Source organism: Musca domestica, unplaced genomic scaffold (genome assembly GCF_030504385.1).
Source record: "Musca domestica strain aabys unplaced genomic scaffold, Musca_domestica.polishedcontigs.V.1.1 95, whole genome shotgun sequence".
In the NCBI taxonomy this organism is placed as follows: Eukaryota; Metazoa; Arthropoda; class Insecta; order Diptera; family Muscidae; genus Musca; species Musca domestica.
Genome location: NW_026712445.1, coordinates 871629 through 894299, shown reverse-complemented (window position 1 = coordinate 894299; position 22671 = coordinate 871629).

Genomic DNA, 22671 nt, shown 5'->3' with positions numbered 1-22671 from the left:
TTTTGTCAACAGCAACAGCAAAAAACTGCTAAATACTCTACTCTCCAACTCTCTGATCTGATTGGACAACAACTAAACTAACAACAACAGCAACAATAAAAGAAAAACTCTAAGAAACTATCAACAAAAAAACTCTATCTCTTCTAGACTCTGCATCTTTCGTCACCAAAAAAAAAAAAAAAAATAAATAAAATAAAATAAATCAAACGAATTTTTTTTCTCTAGACTTAAGGATTAGTGAAAAACAGGACACTAGCGGCCATCATCAAAAACCTACCAACCATCACCACAGTCAACCAAAGGAGGTGTTCAAGCAACCCCTCGCGACTCATTAGCATTCTCTCAAACTCGTAAGATTTCAAACAAACGGCAACGACGTCATCACCAGCAGCAACAACATCACCCACAGCAACAACGACTAACATACAGCCCCCCCTCACCAACGACAACAAGAACAACAACTACAACAACAACAAGTTCAACTTGATCTTTTGTTTTGCATTTACAAGGAGGCACCATACAAAACTCACAAAAGGGGAAATGAGATGAAGTGGTTTCAAGTGGCATTAGATATGATTCTTGTGCTTTCATTCATATCAAGTAAGTACCAAAGACACTAATACCATTACAATTACAACTACGAGTACAACTACAACAGCAATAATAATAAAAATGGAAATACGAAACGGACAAGTATAAATGGAACTACAACTATTCCATGTTGGATGTTATCACAGACAGCGTTCAGTTGCATTTATAAAAAATAATTTTTTTTTTGTAAAGAAAGACAGTGGATCAGATGTGATTTCAGCTTTAAAAAAAAAGTATTAAAAAAGGACAATAGAAAATACTAACAAGTAAAAAAGAAGCTAAGTTCGGCCGGACCGAACTTTTAATAACCTCCAACATTTCAAAGGAAATTGAAATATTTCAAAAAAATATCGGAAAACCTCCACTTAAATGAAAACCGTTATATGGGAACTATACGAAGACGTGGACCTGTATACGAAATTTTTTGTTATAGGCTGTAGTGCCCTATACGAACTGCAAATACGAAATTTGTTACAATTGCGATGAATAATGTCACACAAATCATGAAAATACGGAATATTGGGAGGTACCGAAGACGTGTAGTACCCATTAGGATATTCCAGTAGGAAATTTGAAACAATTCCGGTGAATAATTTTACTGAAATCGTCAAAATATCGACTATCGGGAGGTACCGGTATATAAGGTATATACGAAGACGAGGAACTGCATATAAACATTTCTATCATAGGCTGTAGTACCCATAACAAACTTCAAATACCAAATTTGAAACAATTCCGATAAATAATGTCGCTAAAATTGTCAAAATACCGAATATCGTGAGTTACCGTTATATGGGAGCTATACGAAGACGTGGACCTGCATACAGAAATTTTCTGTCTTAGGATGTACAGGGTTGCCCATATTCGACGGACCCATGACTCTTTGGGCCCATTCCAATCGACGAGGCTTGTCCGCAGACACATTCTTTGCGTCAATTGAATTTTGTACGGGAACAAATGCAAATCAATGTGAATAATCCTTTGCACAGTGGTCGAGGTCGTATGGGAACAGCGGCCAAAAATACTTTCAGTGCAGATATCAATATGATTCTTTGGTTATGGTACCTTGATGGGATAAAAATAAAACATGTGACAAAATGAATATGATCGATGCATGTTTTGGCATTGTCCCCTTACAACGTACCTCCCGAATAAGGGTTATTTGCCCAATTTTTGTCACATTTCTACACTAGATTGTTCTGTTATTTGACATTTTACGTTCTAAAGAGCTAAAACATAGTCTTACTGAAAATTATTTGGAACGGCCCGCCTTCAGGTAGAGTCCCCCTGTAAAGGTACCTCCAAAAATAGAAGTATTTTTCATACAAATCAATTTCAAATTTGATTATTTTTGGTAACCAAAATAGACATTTTTTGTAAACAAAATAAATAATTCAATATAAAATTAAATCAAAGGATATTTATAAATTTCAGTTTTATTCAAGTAAATCAAATGCAGATTTTAATAATATAGATTTTTATTGGTTGGATTTTAGACTCCACGGCCACCTCCTATAATTCTCCAATCGATACAATGACAAATTTATAATGTCGGGTGCATGTATTAAAATTCTATGAGCTGCGGGTGGAAGATAGTGCCATGGATATCTATTTGTTAACTCTTTAGCCGTTTCCAGTGCAAAGGCCTTAAGTTTCGTTTTTTCGACATTAATATTATGCCCAGAAGACAATGCAGGCAACATTATTGAACAGCCCCAACATTATTGAATAGCACCATAGAACTGACAAAATTGGAGCGAAGTCACTTCAGTATATTGGGCATAACATACAAATCTGACAAAATCTGAAAGTTAAATTAGCACGTCCAGATTCTTAGGACCATTACTAATGGCGTGAAAAAAATTACATTGGAGGATTCAGGGGGGAAAACAATTAAAACTTTAACTGAAATCCAATTTTATTTTCAAAATTAATCTTAAAGGCAACACAGAACACTCACATCGTCTATATTATACAAAACTACTAAACACACAAATTACTGCACTAAAAATAAGTCAATACCTTGCTTTTCAAAAATTATGCCAAGAATTGTCATTTTAAAATGTATTTAATTTTGTAATACAGATCTATTTTTACTCCACTTTTTCACTGATCCCACTGAAAAAAGCAACCAACTACATTTTCTCTTTTTTGATGCTATTTTCGAAGTGTCCCGTTAGGATGAAGCCAAGATTATTATGTTTTCTAAAAAGCTTAACCTCTTAAGAGTTCATGTCTACACATTTGACAATAAATATCTGATCTTCATTTTTTGAATTTTGGCCAATAGCAGCGACCACTGTGCGTTGTAAAGTGGACCGAGCCATGCCCAACTGCTGAGAACGGCGTTTTTGAGATGTTCTTGGGGACCTCTCAACACTGGCTCGTACGGCAGCGATATTCTCGGCCGATCGCCTTGGTCGACTTTTATATGGCCTCTTCGGATAAGAAAGAGCCTTACCAGTCGAAAATTTGTCGTATAAACGCTAAATGGTGTTCTTAGAAGGCGCACTTCTGACATTTTTTAATGTTTTAAAAGCACGTTGAGTTTTCACAATTGACTTCTTGTAAATTTCAACTATTTCAGAACGCTCGCGTGGCGTGTATTGATTCATGGTAAAAATCTGCTTGGACTGACGCCTCAAACGCGGTATGTCATTAAGCGAAGTGACATCTCTGTCAAAAGTTATGGCGTTGCCAGATGGGTCCGTCGAATATGGACAACCCTGTAGTACCCATTAGGATCTTTCAGTACGAAATTTATGTCTGTCTGCCTGTTGTAATCTCGCTATCTTTCGAACGAATTGAGATAGAAGGCTAAAATTTTGCACACATTTTTATTTTGCCAGTAGGCGTAAATGGGCCATGTAGGTCCACGTTTTCATATAGCCCCCATTCACCGGAATTGTTTCAAATTTGGTGTTTGAAGTTCGTAATGAATACTACAGCCTAAGGCAGATAACTGTACCTCCCAATATTCGGGATTTTGCGTCATTATTCACCGTAGTAGTTTCAAATTACGTATTTAGAGTTCATAATGGAAACTACAGTCTGTGACAGAAAATTGTCTATGCAGGTCCAGGTCTTCGTATATCTCCCTATATTCGGTATTTTGACTATTTTAGGTACAATACTCACCGAAATTGTTTTAGAATGGAAGCTACAGCGCGTGACAGAAAATTGTCTATGGAAGTCCAAGTCTTCGTTTATTTTAAGTTTCGAATTTAAATATGGTAATGGCTTGTGACAAACAATGCCTATGTAAGTGCACGTCGTACAGACTCTAATATAACGGCTATATTCGGTATTTTTAAGATCGTAACAGAATATTTGGCGGATATTACCTTTTTGAAAATTTCCAAATTCATTCTAAATGGTGGAGGGTATTCAAAGTTCGGCCCGGCTGAACTTATTGCTTTCTTACATGTTTTTTTTTTTTTTCTTAAAGATTCATGAACGCCAAGACGAAACGGCTGAAGCTAGAATCACGAAATGTTTCGTGAGGGCACTCTTGGTGCAAAGGGGTCTGAAAAGGCTAGTTTTTTGGAAATTTGTACTAGAACGGAACGAAAAGTCTTAAAAATTACTAAATATGATTCCCTTTGTATACATTTGAGGAAGCAGTAGAGCTAGAATTCTTAAATTTGGAATAAGGCTCACTGATGGAGTACCAAAGGGATTACAGCAATTCGCACTATATGTGCACAAAAGTACTAAAATGTACTACATTCATTCCATTTAGTATCATATGAACAGTTATAGCTAAAAACTGAAATCTGGAATGGTTATCAAGGTTGAGGAGTAGAGTCGATGTAAGGAGGTAGTTGTGGAAGTGTGCATTCATGTATACGAAATGTGCTAAACGGTACTAAATTTTGTACAATTTGACGTTGGAGGAACAGGTGGATATGGGATCCTGAAATTTGAAATTAACACTACTGACGTGTAGTGTAGAATTGGGATAAAGAGGAAGTTTTCGAAATTTGTACTTACGAACACAAAAAGTACTAAATCGTACTAAATTTGGCACAATTTCGATTTTGGAGAGTTGGAATCCAGAAATATGGTAATAAGATTACTATTAGATTGTGGGCATGAGGTATGTAGATAGTTTCAGAAATTCCACTTATCTGTTCTATATGGCACTACATTTGGAACAATTGGTGTTTAGGCGAACTTTGGAATTGGGATTACTGTGGGAGTGCCGGATTGAGGTATGTAGGAAGTTTCGGAAATCGGCACTGATCTGTAAATTGTGTTACTAAACTTGGTACAATTTACAGTGTGAGATAAAAAACTGCACAGAAGTCAAATGCCATAATTTCTACATTTTTTTAAATTTTATTCAATCAAAGCAAAATATGTCGGAAATAGCATCAAATTTTAAAATATGTTTAGATATGTTCAAATTCGTCACCTTTGGCTCGAATTATGATCTCCAATGAAAGCGTTACACGCTGCCCGTATGTTGATTTGCGGTATTTTGGTCCATTCCCGGCGAAGTGTTTGCTTGAGATGGTCGACACTTTGATATTTTTTAGTGCCAACCTTGCTTTCCAAAATTCTCCAGACACAATAGTCCAACGGATTCGTGTCCGGAAATTTTTGTGGCCATTGGGCGCTGGAAATGAAGCGAGGAACCTCATTTTGTAACCATTCTTGGGTGGCGCGTGCTGAATGCGATGGTGCTGAGTCCGGTTGGAATGTCCAAGGTCCGCGGCCAAAATTTTTGCGTGCCCACGGCTTTAATACACTCTACAGAATATTTTCGCGATAATATTCGGCATTTATTCTGGTGATGCCACGGTCGAATAGTACGAGCGGAGAGCTACCATCGGATGTTATGGCGGCCCATACCATCATCATGCCCGGCGCTTGAGTTCAGGTGGCCAACAGAAGGTGCACATTTTCAGCTGACCTCTTTGGGAAGTAAACACGATCATGTTATTTGTTTACAAACTGCTGGACAACGAGTGTTTTCTCTTCGGAGAATACCAAATTTGGCCAAACGAAGCAACTCTTTAGCTCTCTTGAGTCTATTTTCTTTCTGTTGCTATGTAAGTTCTTGCACTTTTTGAAATTTAATTGGCTTTACCCCGAGCTCATTTTTCAATATTAGCCGAATGGAATATTGCGATGTGTTAAGCCCACGAGCCATTTTCGGCCAATGCGACGCTGGTTTCGATCAAGTCGCTTTTTTACTTTTCGAACCATTTCTGCTGATGTTGCGGTTTTCTTCCGTCCACTTCCTTGACGTCGGGCTACGCTACCAGTATCACCGTAACGAGCGATGGTACGAGACACAAAAGATATATTCACATTTAAATGCTGAAGTACTCTAACAATAGCCACTTGTGGTTTTCCAGAAAAAATGTAAAGAAATCACACTATTACGCTTGAATTTCGTCAGAATAACTTTTTTCTGGAAAATTCTCCCGAAAATGCTTGTAAAAAGTATAATGACAGCTCAGACAGACAGCTGGTATAATTTTAACAGCTGTCGGACGAGTGGCTTGGAAATGACAGCAGTCTGATGTTGGTTGCAGTTATTTTTCTCACCCTGCATATGAAACTTTAGCTGAGGGTACATAAGCAGTTTGGCAACAGGGCTAGGCATAATAATGTTAAATTGTAAGGGAACACGGTGACCGGATTCGAGAGCGATTAGACAATGTCACAAAATATGTCATGCGAAGACTCCAAGCTGCTTATATAATTATACCTTTACTTTCCTATCTTGATTCTCATAGCAAATTTAAAGTGTTTAGCTCCAGCCGTTCATATACTACCAAATGTTACCATTTTAGAACTTTTTATAACCTTAAAGTTGGAATTTCCAAAAAACGCTATGGTACGTCTATACTGCACTCCATCAGTGAGTTTCATTGCAAATATCAGAATTCTAGCTTATTCCAAAAACAAAGTATTCAATTATAATACATTTTAGTACTTTTCATACCCTTTTAGTACGAATTTCTAAAAACCCAGACTACGCACCAAGACTGACCCTCAATGGAATATTTTAAGATTCTAGTTTCAGCTACTTCGCTGGGCGCTGGGCGCTAATTTTCGATTGATCAGTCAGTTTACTCTTGTATATATACATATAGATAACTAAGATCTTTTAAAATCATCTTTCTTCAGAGGAACTTTAAGAGGTCTTCGTACCACAAAAGAGCTTTAAGAAGTCTTTATTCCTTAGAAGACCTTCAAAAAGTCTATAGAAGATCCTTAAAAGGCCTTCATTCTATAGAAGACCTTATAATTTATTTTTCACGAATTTAACAAAAATTTTGAATTCATTTAAACTGGACCTTCAAAATGGCAAAAATATTGAAAGGTTATCCTATAAGGACATAAAATGGTGAATTTTTAGTTACGTTTTAATATTTTTGACGATTTGGACTATATATTCTGATTGTAAAAAAAAAATTCTAGATTTTTTCACCCTTTACTCGATAAGGAGCCTCATAATAAGAATTTATTCTTTTTTTTAATCACGACTGATTGTGATTTCACTAATTTAAAGGGTTACAACAGTTGTACGAACAGTGAATTAACAACAAACACAAAAAAAAAATTAAAAATTAATTTAATGAAATCATAGCCCATCAACACCATGAACTGTGGTATTTGTGTCAAAAGATCAGCCTCCATGCTACTGACACTGTCGTCATCAAAAGTTTTCTTCGTTTTTGTTTCTTTTTTTCATTGGGTTTCCTTTGCCTTTCATTCTGGGTTATTTTTTCCTTTTCTTCATGGCTTTATGTTTGTGGTTTCCTTCGAGCTTTTCACTTAAACGTTGGCTATCTCAATAAACAATTCAACTTGACCCAAAAGAATAGCAAAGCTGCACACACACACATACACACCGGAATGCCAACATGCCAAACCGAAGTACGGCAGCCAGAGGCGTAGTTTAACATTTGAACCCTGTACAGCATTTCACAGTGGGTGTGTATGTGCGGAGATGTACTAACTTGTCTAAGCGAGAAAAGTAAACGCGGCATGTTATTTTTTTCTCTCCGTTCTCTCTACCAACGCCAACCATAATTATTATGTCCCAAGTATTCTCTTGGCTGATATTTGCTGATGAGGCAAAAACATGGTAGCCAAGTTTTCCAATTCCTTATCCGGTGTTTCTTGGTCCCTCTCTCCCTCACTGCATTTAGGTGCCAAGCAAAGAAAATGAAGTACGAAATGAAAACGAGAAAAGACATTCATAAATGATGACCACCATTCAGTGCAATATTTATATTGAAACGGGCAGCCAGCCAGCCAGTCAGTCACTCACTCCGGCTATGGTTGCAATTTCTGGTCAGTTTTTTTTCAGCCATCTTCTCTGTACTTTAAATAATAGAATTTTCAAAAAAATAAAAAAGAATGTGAATAATGAAGGGAATAGAAATAAGGAATGAATGAAAAGCCATTTGTGAGGGTATTAAATTTCATTAAAATTGCTTATGGTCTTCGTTAAATAGTTTTGGGGGGCAATCAATATTTGTGGAGAATTTAAATTTGGGAATTTGATTGAAATTGCAAGTTTAAGAAAAAAACAGACCTCCAAAAGATATGGCTATAGAAAATTGTGAAAGGTGTAATTTAGCTAGAGAAAAACTGTAAAAGATCTACGGTTTTAGAAGACCTGTAACAGATCTACCGCAACAGGACTTCTGGCTTCGAGACCTCATAGAGAAAACCTGCAAAAGACTTTCTTTCTATAGGAGACCTTTAAAAAATCTTATTTGTGTAGAAGACCGAACACCTTTAAAATGACTTCTTTAACATGTCTTCTTTCCATAGAAGACCTTCAAAAGGTGTTCTTTCCACAGAAGAACTTCATAAGGTCTTTCTTCTATAAAGCACCATTGAGAGGTCTTCTTTCTATATAAGACCTTCCAAAAGTCTTCTTCCCATAGAAGACCTTCAAAGGGTCTTCTTACTATAGAAGACCTTCAAAAGGTCATCTCTCTATAGAAGGCCTTCTTCTATAGAAAGAAGACCTCTTAGAGGCCTTCTATAGAAGGAAAAGAAAAGGCCTTCTATAGAAAGAAGACCTCTTAAAGGCCTTCTATAGAAAGAAGACCTTTTTAAGGCCTTCTTCTTTCTATAGAAGACCTCTATGAGGTCTTCTTTCTATTGAAGACCTCTATGAGGTCTTTTTTCTATAGAAGGCCTCTATGAGGTTTTCCTTCTCTAGAAGACCTCTAAGAGATCTCTCTCTCTCTCTATAGAAAACCTCTAAGAGGTCTTCTTTCCATAGAAGACCTTCAAAAGGTCTTCTTGCTATAGAAGAAGAAGGCCTCTATGAGGTATTTTTTATAGAAGACCTATGAAGTCTTCTTTCTATAGAAGACCTCTATGAGGCCTTCTCTCTATAGAAGACCTCTATGAGGCCTTCTCTCTATAGAAGACCTCTATGAGGCCTTCTCTCTATAGAAGACCTCTATGATGCCTTCTCTCTATAGAATACCTCTATGAAGCCTTCTCTCTATAGAAGACCTCTATGAGGCCTTCTCTCTATAGAAAACCTTTATGAGGCATTCTCCCTATAGAAGACCTTAGGAAGATCTTCATTCTATAGAAGACCTGAAAGAGGTCTTCTCTCTGTAGAAGGCATGAAAGAGGCATTCTTTCTATAGAATACCTAAGAGGTATTTTTTCTATAGAAGACCTCTAAGAGGTATTTTTCTATAGAAGACCTCTAAGTGGTCTTCTGTCTATAGAAGACCTCTAAGAGGTCCTCCTTCAATAGAGGTCTTCTTTCTATAGAAGACCTCTAAGAGGTCTCCTAGCTCTGTAGAAGAGCCCTAAGAGGTCTCATAGAGGTCGTTTATAGAAATAAGACATTTTAGGGTTTTTCTTTTTACAGAAGACCTTAAAGCAGTATTTTTTATAGAATAAGGTCCTATTAATATAGAAAGCCTATAAGAGGTCTTTTTCTAAAGAAGATTTTCAAAAGATCTTTTATGGAAATCTTTGAAAGCTCTTTTTTCAATAGAAAACCCATTAGAGGTTATTTTTCAATAGAAGACCCTTAAGGGTCTTCTTTCTATAGACGACATCTTATAGAAGACCTCTAAGAGGATTTATTTCTATAGAAGACTCCTTTAAGTGGTATTTTTCTATAGAAGACCTTCAAAAGGACTTCTTTCTATGGGAGACCTTTAAAATGCCTTATTTCTACAAAATATCTCTAAGAGATCTTCTCTCCATAAAATATCTCTAAAAAAACATCTTGTCTTTTAAAAAAAAGACCTCTAAGAGGTCTTCGTTTACAGAAGACCTTTAAAAAAGGTTCTGCCTTGTAAAGACCTGTAAAAGTTTTTTAGTCCATAGAAGGACTATAAGATGTCTTCTCTCTATCAAAAAACTTTAAAACTTCTTCAGTCTATGGAAGGCCTTTTAAAGGTCTCCTGTGTTTAAACGAAGTATTTTTTCAACAGGATTTCAAAAAGTTTCTAACAGGTCTGTCGTTTTTACCCCTGAGGTCCCCATTTTTTCGTAAGAATACTGGGATTGAAACTCTCTAATCTTGAGTCTTTTCTCCGCCCTACATGGCCATTTAGAACCATCAGCTATGGTTTTATTTTTAACTTTTTCGTTGCTTTTTTTCAAACATTTTTTTTTTGTTTTTTAACCTGGGCACCGTGCCAACTTAGCCTTTGGCTTAAAACAACAATGACATTTGCCTGAATAGCACCAACAAAAGGAATGCCGACACCACTTCACACAGATCCTCAGCCACACTTGGCCAATATTGAGATGACATTTAACAACAAAAAAAGGTTTATTGTTTAAATATAGAATACTTGCCCTTAGAAACTATTTACACATACCAAGGCATGCACACAGGGTCAGTTGTACAAAAGGGAAAATAGGAAAAGCGTGAAATTCTTTGGAACCTTGAATAAAAGGTAAAAGAAAAAACAATTTCAAAAATTGCATTCCTTGCCATCAAGACCTTGAAACAAAATACTCATTATTTTTTTATTTATTTATTTATTTTGGATGAATAATTTTAAAATTTGTGTAAGTTTACAAATATAATCCTAATGGCTCTTCAAAAATATACTTAAATTCCAGATGGTCCTAATGGTGATTTCCTTGGAATAAATCTTTCTCAAAATCCTTCAAGGCTACAATATCTGAAAATTATTTAGTAAGTCATTAACTAAATATTTGTCAGGTTTCTTAGCCTTGAAGGATTTTGAAGAAGATGTTTAAGGAACAAGCACCCTTGAGACCATCAGAATCTTAAGCATTTTTTGAAGATCTATCAGGATTTCCCTTTAGAAAAATTCTTAAAAATTCACAACTATAAGCTTAATTATTTATAAAAATATAATATCCTTCATTAACCGAAAATATAGTCCAAATATAACCTTGATTAGGTCTAAAAAATAAAAATTTCAAAAGCAATTATTAAAGACCTTTTTGCACTTGAGCAACTATCCTAAAAGAGTACGATATTAGCTCTGTTGGTCGACCCGGCCGGGTCGAACTTTGAATATCCTCCACCATTTGGAACGAATTTGGCAATTAAAAGAAAAATAAAATCAGTTAAAAATTCTGCTAAAATCTTAAAAATCCCAATTGTAGCCGTTATATTAGGGCAACGTTGATCGGCATTGGCAACTTTTGTCATAAGACACTACAATATTCAAATACGAAACTTAAAAAAAATAGGTGAATAATGTCGCTAAAATCATCAAAATACTGAATATCGGGAGGTACCTTTATATGGGGACAATACCAAAACGTACACAGACAATTTTTATCATAGGCTGAGTATCCGTTTCGAACTTTTAAAAGCAAATTTGAAACATTTCTGGTGAATAATGTCGCAAAAATCATCAAAATACCGAAAATAGGGAGGTATCATTTTATGGGAGCTATACCAAAACGTGGACCTATATGACCCATTTTCAATACCAAAAGTCCTGCAGACATAATATACATTTGAGTAAAATTTTATCAACCTTCTTCATTTCGTTCGGAAGCTAGAGTGGCTTCACAGACGGACGGACATCGCCGATAAATCGACAAAGAATTTTATACGGATCAAAAACACATATATTTTGTGGGATCTGAAATGTATATTTTGAAGTGGAGGGTATAAAAATATGTCCTGATGTTATTCATGTGACACCCACATGTCATATTTTCCAATCGATTTGGCTACCAAAATATTTTTCGTATTTTTATCTGCAATATTACCGGGGACACAATAGAGGGTGAGATGAAAACACCGCAACAAACTTCAGACTGTGTCATTTCAAAGCCACTCGTCCGACAGCTGTTAAAATTATTCCATAAGCGACTTGATCGAAACCCGCGTCGCATACATATTGCAATATTCCATTCCATTCAAATATTGAAAAATGAGCTCGGGGTAAAGCCATTGAAATTCCAAAAAGAGCAAGAACTTACACCGCAACAGAAAGAAAATAGCAAAAGAGTTGCTTCGCTTGGCCATTGTGAAGTGGTGTAGTGCCGAATTTGGGTATCTCCGATGAGAAAACATTCCTTGTCCAGCAGTTTTTAAACAAACAAAATGATCGTGTTTACTTGCCAAAGAGGTCAGCAACTCAAGCGGCGGACATGGTGATGGTGTGGGCCGCATTAACAGCCGATGGTCGCTCTTCGGTCGTATTAATCGACCGTTGCATCAGAATAAATGCCGAATATTATCGCGAAAATATTCTGGAGGTTGTATTAAAGGCTTGGACAAACAAACATTTTGGCCGCAGACCTTAGACATTCCAACAGGACTCAGCACCAGCGCACTTAGCGCGCCACCAAAGAATGGTTACAAAATGGGATTCCTCGCTCCATTTCCAGCGCACAATGGTCACCAAAATCCTCGGATACCAATTCGTTGGACTATTATGTCTGGAGTATTTTGTTAAAGCAAGGTTGGCACTAAAAAATACCAAAGTTTCGATCATATGTGGATATGGGCCAAAATACCGCAGAGCAACATGCGGGCAGCGTGTGACGATTTCATTGGCCATTTGAAGGCCATAATGTGTTCCAAAGGTGACCAATTCAAAAAAATCCAAACTTATTCTAAAGTTCGATACTATTTCCGACATTTTTGCTTTCATTCAATAAAATTTAAAAAAAAATATAAAAAATTGTGACGTTTGACTTTGTTGCAGTTTTTTTATCTCACACTGCATATCTAAAATGCACGGATTCCGAGGAATCTTAATCCCAAAATTTCCAATAGTGTGGAAGAGGGAGGAAATTACCCTTTCAATTTTCGTGACTTTTCGATGTAAACATTTAAAACTCCGATGCTCGTGTCTCTTTTTTTTTTCAAGCTCTACTTTCATCTGCTGGATTTTCCTCGTAATTATGGGAAAAAATGTGTTATTATCGTATCTGACTCGGAGAAATATAGGTTGCACACCAACCCGCCCTCCCATGTAATTTTCTTTATTCCTTATTTTGTAATTAAAAAAATATTCACCCTTAAAGCCACCCCGCAATATTAATTAACTTTAAAAATGACGGCGTAATAAAAAAAAAACGTCGACAATTACTGAAGGCCCGACACAAAAACGTCAGATCTGTTCAGTTTTAATAGCCTTACAAATTGCCTGACGACATGACCTACATAGAATTTCCGCTTCATATTGAATCAGGCAATACCACTCCCAGCACCACCCACCACCGACAATCGATATTGATTTCACATTCAATTACAAATAAAGGAAAATTATATCATATTTCACAAACACGGAGATTTAAAAGATAAAAATTAATTTTATAGACACATCGGGGTTGCTTTTTTTGGGATGATGATGAATAATAATTTTGCAAACTTTTAATTTTTTTCCCAACATCGCCGAAAAGGTAAATGGGAAACAGGTATAATAAAGTTCCAGGATGGATAACGGCATCATATCCCACCCATCTACAGCATCAACTTTCATGTTGGCATAATATTCACGTTAAGACACACATTAAGGTGAGAATATAATTTTTGGGATATATTTATTGTTTGAGTGTATGAGTGTTGTTGTTTTCATGAAAAGTTATTTGGTGGTAGAAATTTAAAAGCTTAAACTTTATCATGAACATTAATGCGATTCGTCCACAATCGGACAGCGTGTAGTGCTGAGCGGATGTGTGACAAATTGTGGTTTTATACTTGTAAGTATTTCAACGGTCTGGCACACTTTAAGCCCAAAAGTAACTTGTCGTGGAAGTTCACAAAACACACACAAACCCGGACAGATAATGCCCCACAGCCGTTGCCATTTAGTGGAAATTTTGTCACAGTCATCAAGTTATGTCCGCACATATGTTCCGGGCAAATTACATTACATTGATTTTAATTGCATTTTTTTCCGCCAGCAACAAACAACAATTGTTGTTGGTTTTGCTTGCACAACCACTGGTACACACCAATGCAATCTTGGTTGTGTATGTGTGTGTGTGCATTTGTGGGTTTCGATTGACGTCTGACCAGATAGAGTAATGCTGATTGTGCAATATTGTGTTTAAGGAAGTACAAGTTAAAGGGCATGAACGATTTGATTTAAAAGGAAATTGTTTATTCTTTAATTGTTTAATGTTGTGGATAATTACGTTGAAACATGGAAAAATACTTCCAAAGAGAATTTGTATTTATAAAACAAGTAAGCAATGGCTATAGTCGTGCGGGGCCGACCATCTGATACCCTACAACACTACAATATGAAGAAGAACCCCCATTATGTCCAAATCCATTTTGGAAGATTTCGCTTTTGAAATTATGTCACGGAGCACTGCCCAGATATTATCCTTATAATTTCGACCAGGGACATTTACCCAATATTTACGCACTCCATCATGCTGTTACAGCTAAATATAATCCAATAGTCATCCAAAATGCTAGAATTTTTCCTGTCCTTAACTCTCTTCTCAGGCGTGTCGATTGGCTTTAATTGTGTGATCATGAAATATTTTTCTATGTTTGGTTCACTTGAACCCCTAAATATTTTGCGATCATCTCCAAAAGCAAGATGGTCCTCTGGATCTCGAAATTTAGACTCATCTATATGATTGGTTTGTCTACGATATTTGGCTATATTCGTCCACGAAATCAGCATAAACAAGTTAAAAGCAGTAAGTTCGACCGGGCCGAACTTTGAATGCCCTCTACCATTTGGAACGAATTTGGAAATAAAATCCTTAAAAAATTCTGTTTAAAAGTTACAAAAATACCTAATATAGCCGTCTATACGACTTGGACCTACATTGGCATTGTTTGTCATAACTCATTATCATACTACCAAACTCGAAACTTGAAATAAACGGTGAATGATGTAGCTAAAATCATCAAAATATCAATTTTTCTGCCATAGGCTGTAGCATCTATTACGAACTTCAAATACGCGTCTCAAACAATTTCCAAAAATAGTGAAAATACCGAATAAAAGGAGGTATTGGACCTGCATAGACAATTTTCTGTCACAGAGGAACATTTTTTACACAAAAACAGTTCTAATATTATTTGTATTTTATTTAAACAAAGAGATAACAGCCTTCATTTCAAGAAGTGGGAAACTTTCCTGGAAATTGACTAAAGTCCGTCAACTTCAAACGATCGCAAATATTTCAGAAACTAATAGACATAGGGCTCTGGGAATGGTTCCATTGTGTCGAGGAACATTTTTTACACTAAAAACAGTTCTAATATTAGTTGTATTTTATTTAAACAAAGAGATAACAGCGTTCATTTCAAGAAGTTGGAAATTTTCCTGAAAATTGACTAGTGCCCTTCAACTTCAAACGATCGCAAATATCTCCCATTACGAGCTCTTAATACGTAATTTGAAAAAATTCCGAAGAATAATTTCGCTAAAATCATCAAAACACCGAATATCGGCAGGTATCGTTATATGGGGGCTATACGAAGACGTAGATCTGCACAGACAATTTTCTGTCATAGGCTGTAGCATCCACTATGGACTTCAAATACCAAATTTAAAACATTTCCGGTGAATAATATCACTAAAATCATCAAAATACCGAAAATAGGGAGGTACCGTTATATGGGGGCTATACCAAAATGTGGACCTACTTGGCCATTTTCAATACCAAAAGTCCTGCAGACATAATATACATTTGAGTAAAATTTTTTCAATCTACTTCATTTCGTTCGGAAGCTAGAGTGATTTCCACAGACGGATAGACGTCGCTAAATCGACATAGTATTTTATGCTGATCAAGAATACAGGGTGAGATAAAAAAACTGCAAGAAAGTCAAACGCCATAATTTTTACCTTTTTTTAAATTTTATTAAATGAAAGCAAAAATGTCGGAAATTGCATCAAATTTTAGATTTGTTCGAATTGGTCACCTTTGGCATGAATTATGGTCTCCACACGGCCAATGAAATCATCACACGCTGCCCGAATGTTGCTCTGCGATATTTTGGCCCATTCCCGGCGAAGCGCTTGCTTGAGGTGATCGACACATTGATATTTCTTAGTGCCAACCTTGCTTTCCAAAATACTCCAGACACAATAGTCCAACGGATTGGTATCTGGAGATTTTGTGCGCTGGAAATGAAGCGAGGAACCTAATTCTTGGGTGGCGCGTGCTGAGTCCTGTGGGAAATTTCAAGGTTTGCGGCCATTTTTGCGTGCCCATGGTTTAAATGCACCCTGCATAATATTTTCACGATAATATTCGACATTTATTCTGATGCAACGGTCAATTATTACGAGCGATTAACGGAGAGCGACCATCGGCCGTTATAGCAGCCCACACCATCACCATGGCCGGCGCTTAAGTTCTGGTGGCCAACCGAAGGTGCATATTTTCAGCTGACCTCTTTTGCAAGTAAACAGGATCATTTAGTTTCTTTACAAACTGCTGGACAACGAATGTTTTCTCATCGGAAAAAACCAAATTCGGCAGTTCACCATTTTCGGCCAAGAGAAGTAGCTCTTTTGAGTCGATTTTCTTTCTGTTGCAGTGTAAGTTCTTGCACTTTTTTGAAATTTCAACGGCTTTACCCCGAGCTCATTTTTTAATATCTGCCGAATGGAATATTGCGATATATTCAGCTCACGACCCATTTTTCAGTCACTGCGATGCTGTTTTCGATCAAGTTATCAAGTTTACCTTTGTAACCATTTCTGCTGATGTTGCTGTTTTCTTCCGTCAACTTCCTTGACGTCGGGCTACGCTACCAGTATCACAGTAACGAAGATTTATTCACATTTAAATGCTGGAATGCTCTACCGATAGCCACTTGTGGCCAAATATAAAGAAATCACACTATCACGTTTGAATTCCATCGCGAATAACTTTTGTTCTGGAAAATTCTAACCAGCTGTCGAACGAGTGGCTTAGAAATGACAGCAGTCAGAAGTTGGTTGCCGTTTTTTTAATTTTACCCAGTATATCTTTTTCCGATTTCAAGTTTATTGTGCAAGAAATGGATAAGATCAGCCCAAATGGACTATATACAGGGTTGCCCATATTCGACGGACTCATGTTTTTTTTTTTGGCCCATTCCAATCGACGAGGCTTGTCCGCAGGCAACATTCTTTGCGTCAATTGAATTTTGTACGGGAACAAATGCAAATAAATGCGAATAATCCCTTGTAAAGTGGACCGAGCCATGCCCAACTGCTGAGAACGGCGTTTTTGGGATGTTCTTGGGGACCTCTCAACACTGGCTCGTACGGCAGTGATATTCTCGGCCGATCGCCTTGGTCGACTTTTATATGGCCTCTTCGGATAAGAAAGAGCATTACCAGTCGAAAATTTTTCGTATAAACGCCTAATGGTGTTCTTAAAACTTCTCAAAGCACGTTGAGTTTTCACAATTGACTTCTTCTGTTGAATGTAAATTTCAACTATTTCAGAGCGCTAGCGTGGCGTGTATTGGTTCATGGTAAAAATCTGCTTGGACTGACGCTTCGAATGCGGTATGTCATTAAGCGATGTGACATCTCTGTCACAAATTATGGCGTTGCCAGATGGGTCCGTCGAATATAGGCAACCCTGTATTGGCACTTCCGACAGAATTCAGCCCAGAAGCAAGTACTTCAAATGTTGTTGAAAAACGGTTCGGATATAGCTATAGCTCCCATATCTATATTTCGTCCGATTTGGTTTTAATATAAACACCTCGAAATATTTTTTTTTCACATAGGAAAGTATATATATATATATATATAGTATATCTTCCGAACTCGCCGAGCTGAGTCGACCTAGCTATATATGTCCGTCTGTCCATGTCAATTTGTAATCACGCTACAGGACGCAATTATGGTCCGATCCTCACGAAATTCAAAATAGAGATGAGTTTATGGTCAGAATAGAAGCCTACTTCATTTGGGTTGAAATGGACCGACAACTTTCCTGACTTTGCAGTTGCTTTATTATAAACCAATCGACGCGAAAATTTACATAGAGTTCTAGTTTAGGACTGGGCAGAAGCCTACCACTTTGGGCAGCCATCGGACAATATTTAGCTGGTAAAATAGGACCCTTACATTTATATAAGATAATAGGAAAATTTCCACTAAACTGCAAATCCCAGCCAAATCACAAATACATTAAAAGGTCACTTCTGACCATTAACTTGGTGTTGATAGCCAAAAAATCGGATCTATAGCAAAATAGGTACAATATGTATGTAAAAAAATCAATTCGGAATGGTATCTGGCCAGAAAAGGATAAAAACTAAGAAAATAGCGGAAAAGTGATTTTTTTTTCAATTTTTGTCATATATATATATCGCATGCGATTTTTATACCCTCCACCTTGGAAAGGAGGGTATATTAACTTTGTCATTCCGTTTGTAACATCATTAAATATTCGTCTTAGACCCCATAAAGTATATATATTCATAATCAGCATAAAATTCTAAGTCGATTTAACGATGTCCGTCTGTCTGTCTGTCCGCCTGTCTGTCTGTTGAAATCACGATACAGCCCACATTATTTGACGTAGAGCGCCAAAATTTAGCAAAGCTATTTGCATTGTGTCTAGGATGGTTGGTATTGAAAATGAGATATATCGGTCCACGTTCTGGTATAGTCCCCATATAACGGTACCTCCCGATATTCGGTATTTTGATGATTTATGCCACATTGTTTTACGGATTTGTCTGGAAATTGGTATTTGTAGGTCATAACGGGTCCCTGAGCGTGTGGCGAAACATTGTAATTATAGGTCCACGTTTTGGTGTAGCCCCCATATAACGGTACCTCCCGATATTCGGCATTTTAATGGTTTTTGCCACATTGCTTCTAATGTTTCTTTTAGCATAAGGTGGAGGGTATTAAAAGTTTGGCCCGGCCGAACTTAATGTTTTTTTACTTGTTTCAATTTGACTTACAATTTTGAATTGTATTTTTTTTATCGAAGTCATATCATGCACTAAACAGCTATGTTCTTTGGTACTAGAGGTACAAAAACCTCCGTCAAATTTGTTGAAAATCGATTCAGAGTTAAATTTAATTCCCTAATTTTGACTACTCTAAAGGTAAAATAAGGTTCGTATTTGGTATGACCTACTTCACATAAATTCCCAATATTAACTTTTTTGTTACGGGAGCTCTACTAAATACGCATTGTGGTGTGGGGTATCATATAGTCGAACTCGCCCGACTTTTGACCTTTCCTTACTGGTTTTGAGTTACAGACAGAAATTGCAATTTATTGCTTATAATATCGGTAATTAAGTTTTTTTTCCGGCAGTTTAGCGACCAAAACAAAGTTGCCCCTAGGTCCCACAGATAGCAACAATGCTGTCAACTTTAATGTAGACTTTCCATTCAAAATTTTGCATTTTAGTTTTATCAATCTTTGTCGGTAACTCAAGAAATTCGAATTGTGTCCTTAGATTTGATATAGAAATTTCAGGATATGGCTTTGATGAGCAAGATTGTAATAATATATACATCATAAATACAGGTGTAATGTTACAAGGCTCCATATCATATTTTTTCCAGATTCTAGGAGCTTTTTTCAACTACACACAAATGCCAAATAATCACTCATAATTTCACCCTCATCAATTAGACCCCTCCCATGGAGGAAAACAAGTTGTAACAAACCAAAATGCTTGCATCCGTTCAGGCCTATTTGTTTAATTGTAGGTCACCCACCACATAGCCAACTGGCTATGGTGTTTGTCGAAATTGTTGGTTGGAGGAGTTTTGGTGTCTGAAAATTTAAAGGCTAGTGCAGCTGGTTGGCTGGCTGACTTGCTGGCAAGCAGGTTAGGGTCATGTGTTGCATTGAATTGGAATATACATTACATGAATTATTTCTGGGGGGCAATTACATACCAGAAACATACAGCCCGGCACGTTTGGCCCTGAATTGTGGTGGGCCTAGAGGTGGACGAGCAACGACAATGATGAAGGCAAATACTGGCGACAGGAACACCACCACCAGCACCACGAACAACAACAGCGACAACAAGCCAACAAACCAAAAATACGAAAATCAACAACAACAGCACCACAATTTTCCAACGGCGACCTAAATTTTAAGCAACTAATGTTGTTATTCATACTTAGTTGTTGGTGTTTGTTTGTTGTTGTTGTTGTTGTTGTAGTTGACGTTACTATTATGAACAGTGTTAGCATTACAAATGTCACCCCATTCGTATTTTGCTGAAAATGCAAATTTTTAGTTTTTATACCCTCCACCATAGTATGGAGGGTATATTAGGTTTGTCATTCCGTTTGTAATACCTCGAAATATACATTTTAGGCTCCACGAAGTATATATATTCTTGTTTAGCATAAAATTCTATGTCGATTTAGCTATGTCCGTCCGTCTATCCGTCTGTCCGTCTGTGGAAATCACTCTAGCTTCCGAACGAAATGAAGTAGATTGATACAATTTTTCTCAAAAGTATATTATGTCTGCAGGACTTTTGGTATTGAAAATAGGCCATTTAGGTCCAAGTTTTTGGTATAGCCCCCATATAAAGGTACCTCCCGATATTCGGTATTTTGATGATTTTAGCGACATTATTCACCGCAATTGTTTAAAATTTGGTATTTGAAGTTCGTAATGGATACCACAGCTTATGACAGAAAATTGTCTGTGCAGGTCCATGTCTTCGTATAGCCCCCATATAACAGTTCCTCCTGATATTCGGTATTTTGATGATTTTAGCGACATTATTTACCGGAATTGTTTCAAATTTGGTATATAAAGTTCGTAATGAATACTACAGCCTTAGACAGAAAATTGTCTATGCAGGTCCACATCTTCGTATAGCCCCCATATAGCGGTACCGCCAGATATTCGGTATTTTGATGATTTTAGCTACATTATCCACCGGAATTGTTTTAAGTTTGGTATTTGAAGTTCGAAATGGATACTACAGCCTAAGACAAAAAATTGTCTGTGCAGGTTCACGTCTTCGTATAGCGCCCATTAAAGGTACCTCCCGATATTCGGTTTTTTGATGATTTTAGCCACAGCATTCACCGGAATTGTTTCAAATTTCGCATTTAAAGTTCGTAATGAATACTACAACCTTAGACAAAAAATTGTCTGTGCAGTTCCACGTCTTCGTATAGCCCCCCCATATAACGATACCTCCCGATATTCGGTATTTTGATGATTTTAGCGACATTATTTACCGGAATTGTCTCAAATTTGGTATTTGAAGTTCGAAATGGATACTACAGCTTAAGGCCAAAATTTGTCTGTACAGGTTCACATCTTCGTATAGCCTCCATACAACGGTACCTCCCGATATTCGGTATTTTGATGATTTGAGCGACATTATTCACCGGAATTGTTTCAAATTTGGTATTTGAAGTTCGAAATGGATACTTAAGCCTATGACAGGAAAATGTCTGTGCAGGTCAACATTTTGGTATAGCCCCCATATAATATAGGGAGGATATTGACGATTTTAGCCACATTATTCACCGATTTTTTTCAAGTTTCGCATTTCGAATATTGTAATGGCTTATGACAAATGCATAGGCTTTCGCCATCGTTTAGACTCTAATATGACCGCTGCATTTGGTAGTTTTAAGATTTTAACAGAATTTTAAACGGATTTTTTTTTTTTTTTTTTTTTTTTTGAAAATTGCCAAATTCGTTCCAAATGGTGGAGGGTATTCAAAATTGCCAAATTCGTTCCAAATGGTGGAGGGTATTCAAAGTTCGGCAAGGCCGAACTTACAGCTTTTTTACTGCTTTTTTTTTTTTTTTGGTTGCATTCCTTCTCCCAACTTCGTGTTTTCTCTTTTGCTCCATGACTGGCTGGTTTGGTTGGGTTGGATGGTTGCATGGCGCTCTACAAGGACTCTCAACAAAGTTATGTTGAATGATGCAGTTACTACTGGTTATGCTGTTTATTTGTTGCTTTGTGTGTATACGTGTGTGTGTGACAAGCACCTAAGCCACAACAACAATGCTTTGCCATTTCGCTTTTTTTTTCTCTTTTCCATAAACATGCACGCACACAGACACACACCCACAACCACAGAGAGGGAACATAGAAAAGCGTGCATTTATTCTTTCATTCAGACGTTTGTTCGCTCTCTATCTCTCTCTCCTTCGCTCCTTCATTCATTCAGTCAGTCAGGCTGCTCGTCGAACAACTTAAGTTCATGTTGGTCAAAAGTTTTGCGATGTTAACAGTTTTCCATGAAATATTTGACTAATTTGCAACATTGAAAGTCACTTCTAATACATGCAGCCACAAACAACGCAACACACACACACTCTCTCCCACACATACATACACTTTGAAGAATATTTGTTATATTTTTCAGTTTCAGGGTGTGGCTGCATTTTGTGGCAAGGTGTAGTGTTGTTGTGGTGTGAGTGCTATTTGAACAACATTTCAAGGATGCTCTACTCCCTCCAGGTTTGAGGAGAATTGGGTGAGGGCAGAGGCAGGCGTTTGAAGGAGAATCGAGAATTTCTCAATGATGTGTTAATGAATTGTTTGGAGTAAAAAGTCGACATAAACCTAACCGCAAACTACTTTTGAGGAGAAAAAAAGTTGGCAATACAAACCCTAAACGTAATGGTAAAGGAAACCTTGAAGGTTGATGGAAATTCCACAGAGTGCCA